At 38.2% G+C, this 8,529-nt stretch overlaps 1 pseudogene; it reads left to right on the top strand.

The window, feature by feature from the left end:
* Nucleotides 1-328: 328 nt before the first annotated feature.
* LOC132280324 (small nucleolar RNA R71) lies at nucleotides 329-427 on the top strand (annotated as a pseudogene).
* The last annotated feature ends 8,102 nt before the right edge of the window (nucleotides 428-8,529 follow it).

Below are 8,529 nucleotides of genomic sequence, written 5' to 3'. Positions count from 1 at the left end.
AGAATGGTTAGGGAAGGAAAATACTTGGTTCGCCGAGTTTTGGTTAATAAAAAATTGATCAAACCTTTGAGATAAAGACTTCATTTCGGTGGCTATTTCATTTGAATGGTCGACTTGATGTAAGCCAACACTCTTCCTACCTTGTGAATTTCTACCATTCTTAGATGATAATGTTCTATGCAAAGAATTTTCACTCATACTCTCGTAAAGACGCCACACGTCATCCTCATGCCTATTAATGTATGAGCCACCTATGGAAGCATCAACCATACCCTTATAATTATCCGATAAGCTCTCAAAGAAATATTGAACTAATTGCCATTTGGGCATGTCATGATGTGGACACTTCCTAAGCAATTCATTGAAGCGTTCCCATGCCTTATGAAACATTTCTCCATCCCTATGTGAAAATTCTCAAATTGAGGTTCTCATGGCATTGGTCTTTGAAACCAGATAGTACTTTTTCAAGAACTCTTGTTGCATTTATACCCAAGAAGTGATTGAAAAAGGTCTAAGATTGTTAAACCAATACTTTGCCTTATCTTTTAAGGTGAATGGAAAAAGTTTGAGTCTTAAAATCTCTTCTGGCATGTCCGTATATTTTACGGTGGAACATACTTCAAGAAACTCATCCAAATGCTTGTAAGGTTCTTCACTTGGAAGTTTATGATAGTTAGGAAGCATTTGAATGGTTTGTAGCTTAATTTTATAATGATGTGCTCTAAATTGAGGCAATTGGATGCATGTAGGTGCATTATACTCGTTAGGTATATAATGGTCTCTTAAAATAAGAGGTGGATTAGCTACTTGAGATGCAACATGAACGCCTTGGTTTTGAATTCTTTGATTAATGATGGGAGGTTGTGGGGTATACATTGGCCTTGGCAATCCATATTGAACTTGGCCTTGTTGTTGTGGTGGTTGGTGAATGAATGGCCTCGGCATGCCTTATGGTACTTATATGTTCTCATTGTGCATTAGGATGAAGAATACCTTGTTGGTCTATGTGACCAAGGTCCTCAACATGATCATTATTATGGTCATCCATTGATAGATTGGTTCTACTTGAACTTCCTCTTCCCCTAGGATTTCTAATTACGGATTCAAGATGCAAATCTAAAGGGACAAGAGTGGATCTCAATGAACGATGTCCATGCATGCATAATGCAAAACACAACAAGCACAAAGAATGACAAACACTATGCCTTCATAGCAATGCAATTAGACTTCTTCCACAAACACTTAATTCATACTCCCATGCTTTAACAACAATGATGCAAAGAACAATTAAGAACAAGCCTCCATGCGGGCCGACGATTTAACTAAGGGATTGAGTAAAAAAAGTCTCACAAAGGTCCTTTAGCACTTCAACTCCAAATTTAAAGCTTAGCTTAGCAAATTTTTTAAATTTTAGCTTTTTTCCTTGCTTGCTTAGCTTGAATGCTCATTTGCTTGCTTCTTCTCCAACAATGCACCTAGTGAAGTAAGAATAACACAATAAGTAACCAAAAAGAAAATTAAAAATAAAGTAAAGACACGATCAAAAGAGTACTAATCCTAACCAATTCCACAAATCCGACGTTGCCTAATCAAATCAATCAATGCCCGGCAACGGCGCCAAAAACTGGTCGACGTGTCGCCGCACCACATCAAGCTTTAAGAGTGTGAATTTTATAAGGTGAAGGCCAAGAGTTTTACATTTATAAAAGCCACTACTACCTTTCACTATAAATATAGCTAGGGTGAGTAGGGATCGTCCCAAGGGATTGTGAAGATCGAACAAGGTCGTGGAATTACTATTAGGGCTAGTAGGTGACTGATCAAACAATTGGTTGGTTGGTTGATTAAAGAACAACTAAATTAAACTAAGTGATAACAAAATAATGCAACTAAGAGTAAGTAAGAGAGAGAAGAGTCTTGGGGTCTAGAGATCACCACCAAGCAATGCATTTCTATACCATTGACAAGTGACTAATGAGGGCAAATGGTGTGTTGCAATATTGGTGTGTGTATGTGTGTTTGGTTGATTCAACAAGCAAGGATGACTAGTTAAGCATGTATTGTCTAAACATCATGTGAAAGGCACAATATATCTAAGCAATGAAGCATATATTGTCTAAACAACATGTGAAAGGAACAATAGATCAAAACAAGTCATTAATCCTTTCATTAAGCTCATAATCCAAATATAAATAAGGTTAGGGACATATGCTACTTGCATTCAAAAGCTTGGATCATCAAACAACAAGCATGGATTGTCCTCCCATTTAACACTACACTACAACTATACTAGATCTACATTACTAGCATGAAAATAAACTAGGGGAGAGGCACAATCCATTAAGGAATAAGTATGAACTATCAAGAGAATCACAAGAGCCTTCCTTTAAGCACTATGTTTTGACAATCTCTAAATCTATAGCATCAATACACATAGACATGCATCAATAACACAAAATCTAGAGACAAGCACATGAACATCTATTTTAGCATGCATAGACATATGGATAGAATGAAATGATCAATTGGAAGCATTAAACCACATTAATCATTGAATAAACAAGATCTATATATATCAAAGTGTCAAAACATTAATTACAACACTAATCCCTCAATAATACACAAGATTAAGATATAGAAAGCATACTTGGGGCTAACTCTAGCCCCAAGATGATATCTTGCCACTTATAGTGATGTTGCTCCAACCCTCAAGGGCTAACTCCATGGAAGAAATCTGCTCCTTGTTGATGAAAACTCCAATGGTGTCTCTAGCCTCCTCCTCCTCTAAGCTTGCTCTCCAAGAGATGATATGAAAAATGATATTAGCTCTTTTTTGCAAAAAGTAATCCTTATCCTTATATAGGTAGGTCAAATGATACCCAAAATGAGCTGGGGTCGTGCACACAATATTCCCTAATGATTGGATAAAGGACAACTTTCAATGAGATGGAAATTTAACTTTTTCGCACTGGAGGAAGTTCGATTGATCGAACCTTGGAATTGGATTGATTGAACTGGCTGAGATCCATCGAACTTAGGCTAGATCGATCCAACTGGTTGAGCTTTTTGGGAAAGACAAATCTGAGATATTTTGGGAGATATAAATGGGAAAAGGACAAAAGTGGTTAGTGGGTGGTACAGCTGTGGATAGGATCAATCATTTGAATAAGGACAAAAGTGTTCGATCGATCGAAGGGTGGTGTTGGATCGGCCTAACTTTGGACTTTTTGCTTTTGGGCCAAGGCTTGGATATATCTTGAAGTGCTGAGATCGATTAGTGTTCGATCGATCGAACCTTGAAGTTGGATCGATCGAACTTTGCTGCTTCCCACCTTTAGCTTCATTTGCTTTCTTCTTTCTCCACTTTGCTCATTTCTTTGTTTAATCCCAGAATTGCTTCAATTAAGCTCTTATTTGGCTGAGTTAACTTATTTTCGGGATAAGTGCCTGAAAATGGAAATAATACGAAATCAATCTAAAATGGTAAAGTAAGATAGATAAAGGTGCTAGAATGCCTAAGCTTAAGGGGTTTAAATACGCACTTTTCAATGCTCATCATTCTCCATGCCGTATTTGCGATGCATTTCTAGCAAGGAAGCTGACTACATTTTGAGGGAGATCCACTTAGGAGTTTGTGAAAACCATGCTGGGGGTAGGTCACTTGCTAACAAGGCCATCCGACAAAGATACTATTGGCCCACTATGCAGAAAGATGCACTTGACTTCGATGAAAAATGCAACAAGTGTCAATGATTTGCCAACATCCCCAGACAACCGTCAGAAGAGATGACTCCCATGTCAGGACCATGGCCATTTGCTTAATGGGGAAAGGACTTAATTGGCCCTCTCGTCAAGGGCAAAGGGCAGACTAAGTATGCCATTGTTATGGTTGATTACTTTACTAAATGGGTAGAAGCTAAGCCTCTGGCAAAGATCACAGAGAACAATATAAGGAAGTTCGTGTAGAAATTAATAGTTTGCAGATTTGGGATTCCTAGAGTGATTGTCTCAGACAATGCAAAACAGTTCGACAACTCTGACTTCAAAAATTTTTGTTCCGAGCTCGAGATTCTAATTCATTCGTGGTAATCACAATGGCAAAACATAACTGTCCATCCTACTCATCAACCCTACAAATATAAATGGAAACTGATTGCAAAGAAAGAGAAGTTTTAAGCATAAAGAGAAACATGGGAGCAAATAAATGAATGGCTACACATTTATCCTATTCGGAGTCACTCGCTTTATCCAGTTGAATAACGGAGAAGTCTTGGTCTACAAATTCAAAAGCAGCATGATTCCAAAAATCTTCAAAGCCATTAAAGTTGGCCTTCGACATAATCTCCTTGAAGGTTGGTGAGGCTTTAAACTCATCCACTGCATTGGATCTTTCCACCATCAGTTTCTGGGGCATCTCTTTATCAAGCTTTTGCATATAAGATGCATGACAAGCTCGTTCTGTTTCTAGCTCAACACACATTACTTGTAGCGCGGCCTCATGTTTATCACGCTCCAATTGTAAATCGGCTTGGTGTTGGGAACGAGTAGAAGCCAACATATTGGTGTAATGCTCCCCTCCTTTTACAGCTAGACACGATAAGTAATACGCGTGTGTATTCACCTGTACGCACGTGGGAACAAAAAGTTACAATGACGTGGAAAAGAAAAGCTAAATAAAAATAGAGGATGGTGCGAGAGTTAACCCGTGCGAGATCATACATGAGCCGGTCTATAATTTAAGTTGGAGGGTGAGAATTCAGATACATCATATCCTCCTTCGACAAAGACTCGTTTATCTTCTTAAAAGCAAGTTGAGCATTGCCTAAAACAGATGCTACTGAAGAGTAGGGATCTGAGGGGAGTACCCCTGCTTCAGTAAGGAATGGCCTAGTTTCATCCACAAGCTGATGAGGGAATTGCGAGTTGGATACATGTGGAGAAATAACTGAAATAGTTACAGAGGACTTGCCAACTGGCTGACGACCAATCCTATGGGTAAACAAAGTCTGAGGTGTCATGAGTGAAGACCAGTCCCTCACTGAGTGGTTAAAGGCTTTCTTTATTCGCTAGAGATCATCAGATGAAATGGCAATTTCTTTAACGCCTAAAAGGACAACAGCTCTGTTAATAACTCAAACAAAATTGAGTTTTAAAACATAAGAGGGTATCATTAGGGATAACTCACCGGTGGAATCTTGATTACACCACGCATGAGGAATGGAAGTCCCTATTCGCAGGAAAGCACTTTTATCAGGAAAGAACTCCCAGCCATCACTAGAAATGAAAAGAAATGGCTTTTCCATGGTTTGTGCTTAAGGGAATTTCCAAAGATAAGAATTCTATCCTGTGGGAAAAAGTACAGCCAGTCACCCCTTTTGGGAATGTAGCAATAAAGAAACTCCTGGATAGTGAGCGAGGTATTACAACAAGCTCGCCACAGAACTAAACAACCCATCATTGTTCTCTAGGCATTCGGGGAGAGTTGAGTCGGAGCAAGGTTAAGGTGATGCAGCAGTTCCCTAATAAAAAGAGGGATTGGGAAACGTAATGCAACAATGAAAGCAAACTCATAGAAATAAATCTCAGTTGGGTAAAAAGAGGACACTCTATTATCAAGTGAAGGAAGTCTGAGAGCAACACTGTCTGGAATTGAATAAGTTTGCCTAATTCAATCCAGATCCTGTGAGGGAAGGGAGCTTGTTATATCCTGTACCAGATGTGTCTCTGACGGAGCCGAATCAGACTGGTGGTGTTCCTCGTCCGACATAGTGTTGGATTCTAGGTGAAACATGCTAGCAGTAACACACACTACTGTATGCAAGAGCCTAGCTTCACAGTGACCTATAAAATTTTCTAACTTTGGTCTTGGTATACTGAGTTGGAGGAAGAAGCAACAACGAATTAAATAAAAGAAGGAAGAAAACAAGGGCATGAAACTTACCACATCACTACAACTGGTATTACTTGGCTTTCTGGAAGATGGAAGTAATTTGAATGAATTCTAATGAATTCTACTCAAACCATCTCAATTTATAGCAGAAGAACGTAAACAGATAAGGAAAATATTTATGGTGGAATTCTAATAGAAATCTGCTTCGTGAGGGACAAGCAGCTCCCAGCGGGCTATTTTGCATAAGAATTTACTTTTATAAGGTAGAATAGGTTTAGGAGTCAATCCTCGAATAGGACAACTACGCTGGCAGCCTTACATGAGTTACCTATGTGCTGAAAGGTAGGGTGCCAGCATGGCAGCTTGCCATATATACGAGCTGCCAATGTGGCAGCTCGACCCCCGACTGGTATTCGCAAAGTGGCAATCTGAGTCAAGTTAATGGACAAGGCTCTACTATCTCATAATCAAACCAACTTATTGTAGAAATACAGGGTGAATGGTTAAATAATTCTTACTATCTCTTATTATGTAATATTTGGGAATTAACGTTCCGGTGGTTTGATAAGCAATCCTCCGAAATGAGGGACAACTGATGGATGTATAATTTAAATACCCGTGGATAGGGGAAGATTGTTAAAGTAACCCGTTATCTCATAAGATTGAGATAGGCTCTATAGACTAAGATAAGGATTACAGACTAAGATATGGATTACAAGCTAAGATTAGGATTACAGATTACGAATAATGATTACAAAATACGATAAAGATGAGGCCTACAGATTACGATAAGGATTAAGGTGACGGGAACTCTACGTAACATCCTGACCTAAACCCTATAAATAAAAGGGGCTAATCGACGTTTAGAGGTATGCAATAAATCCTAATTTAATTTCTTGATTTCTCCAGAGAGATTACTTCTCACACTGTTAATAGGGGAAGTAGATGAATACGAGCTTCACCTAGCTCACCCTTTAACAAGGGAAGTAGATCTGATTGTTGTTATGTTCGCCATCCTACACCATCATGTTTAAGAAGGAGTGTGCATTAAGGCGAGGGCCAAGTTTTACATTTATAGAAGCCACTACTACCTTCACTAAAAATATAGTTAGGGCGAGTAGGGATCGTCCCAAGGGATTGGAGTTAAATTTGGTTATGGAATCACTATTAGGGTTAGTAGGTCGAGTGATCAAACAAATGATTGGTTGGTTGATTAAACTAGAGAGTAAATTAAACTAAATAATTGAATGCAATAAGGAGTAAGTAAGAGAGAGAGATCTTAGGGTTTAGAGGTCACCACCAAGCAATACTTTTCTACACCCTTAACAAGTGATTAATGAGGGAAATGTGTGTTGCAATATTGATGTGTGTGTGTGTTTGGTTGATTCAATTAGCAAGGGTGACCAATTAAGCATACACTATCTAATTAGCATGTGAAAAACACAATATATCTAGCAATTAAGTATATATTGTCTAACTAGCATGTGAAAAGCACAATATATCTAGCAAGTCATTAATCCTTTCATTAAGCTCACAAGCCAAATACACCACAAGGTTAGAGACATATGCTAATTGCATTCAAAAGTATGGAACATCAAACAACAAGCATGGATTGTCCTCCCATCTAACAACTATGCTACCACTACACTACAATTAAGCTAATTACATGAAATTAAGCTAAAGGACAGGCACAATCCATCAAGAAATGAGCATGTACCATCTAGAAAATTACAAGAGCATTCATTTAAGCACTATGTTTTGACAATCTCTAGATCTATAACATTAATATACATAGACATGCATCAACAACACAAGAAATAGAAACAAACACATAAACATCTGTTCTTGCATACATGACATATGGATAGAATGAAATGATCAATTGGAAGCATTAAATGACATAAATCATTGAATAAACAAGATCTATGTATATAAAAGTGCCAAAACATGTATTACAACACTAATCCCTTATTAATACACAAAATCAAGATGTAGAAAGCATGCTTGGAGCTAACTCTATCCGCAAGAGGATGTCTAGCCACTCATGGTAGTGCTTCTCCAACCCTCAAGGGCTAACTCCATGGTAGAGATTTGCTCCTTGGTTAATGAAGAGTCTCCAATGGTGTCTCTAGCCTCCTCCTCCTTTAAGCTTGCTCTCTAAGAGTTCTACAAGGTATGAGATGATATGATATGGTATGTGGTCCTCCCATGTAAAAAGAAATCCTTATCCTTATATAAGTAGGTCAAATGACACCCAAAATGAGATGGAGTCGTGCACAAAATATTCCCCAATGATTGGATAAACGACAACTTTCAATGAGTTAGAAATTTAACTTTTTCGCACTGGAGGAAGTTTGATCGATCGAACCTTGGACTTGGATTGATCGAACATGGTTGAGATCTATCGAACTTAGGCTGGATCGATCTTCAATGGTGGTGCTTTTTGGATAAAGACAAATCTGAGATATTTTGAAGATATTTTTGGGAAAAGGACAAAAGTGGTTGATAGGGTGATACAAATAGATAAGATTAATCATTTGGATAAGGACAAAGCAGTTTGATCGATCGAAGAATGATGTTAGATCGATCGAACTTTTGAGATCTCTAAAAATGTCATCATGGCTTTGATCCATCTTGAA

This window comes from Cornus florida, unplaced genomic scaffold, assembly GCF_030987335.1.
Source record: "Cornus florida cultivar Cherokee Brave unplaced genomic scaffold, ASM3098733v1 CherokeeBrave_3.0.0_Hap2_Chr10, whole genome shotgun sequence".
NCBI lineage: Eukaryota > Viridiplantae > Streptophyta > Magnoliopsida > Cornales > Cornaceae > Cornus > Cornus florida.
This window is presented reverse-complemented; position numbering and strand designations above follow the sequence as displayed.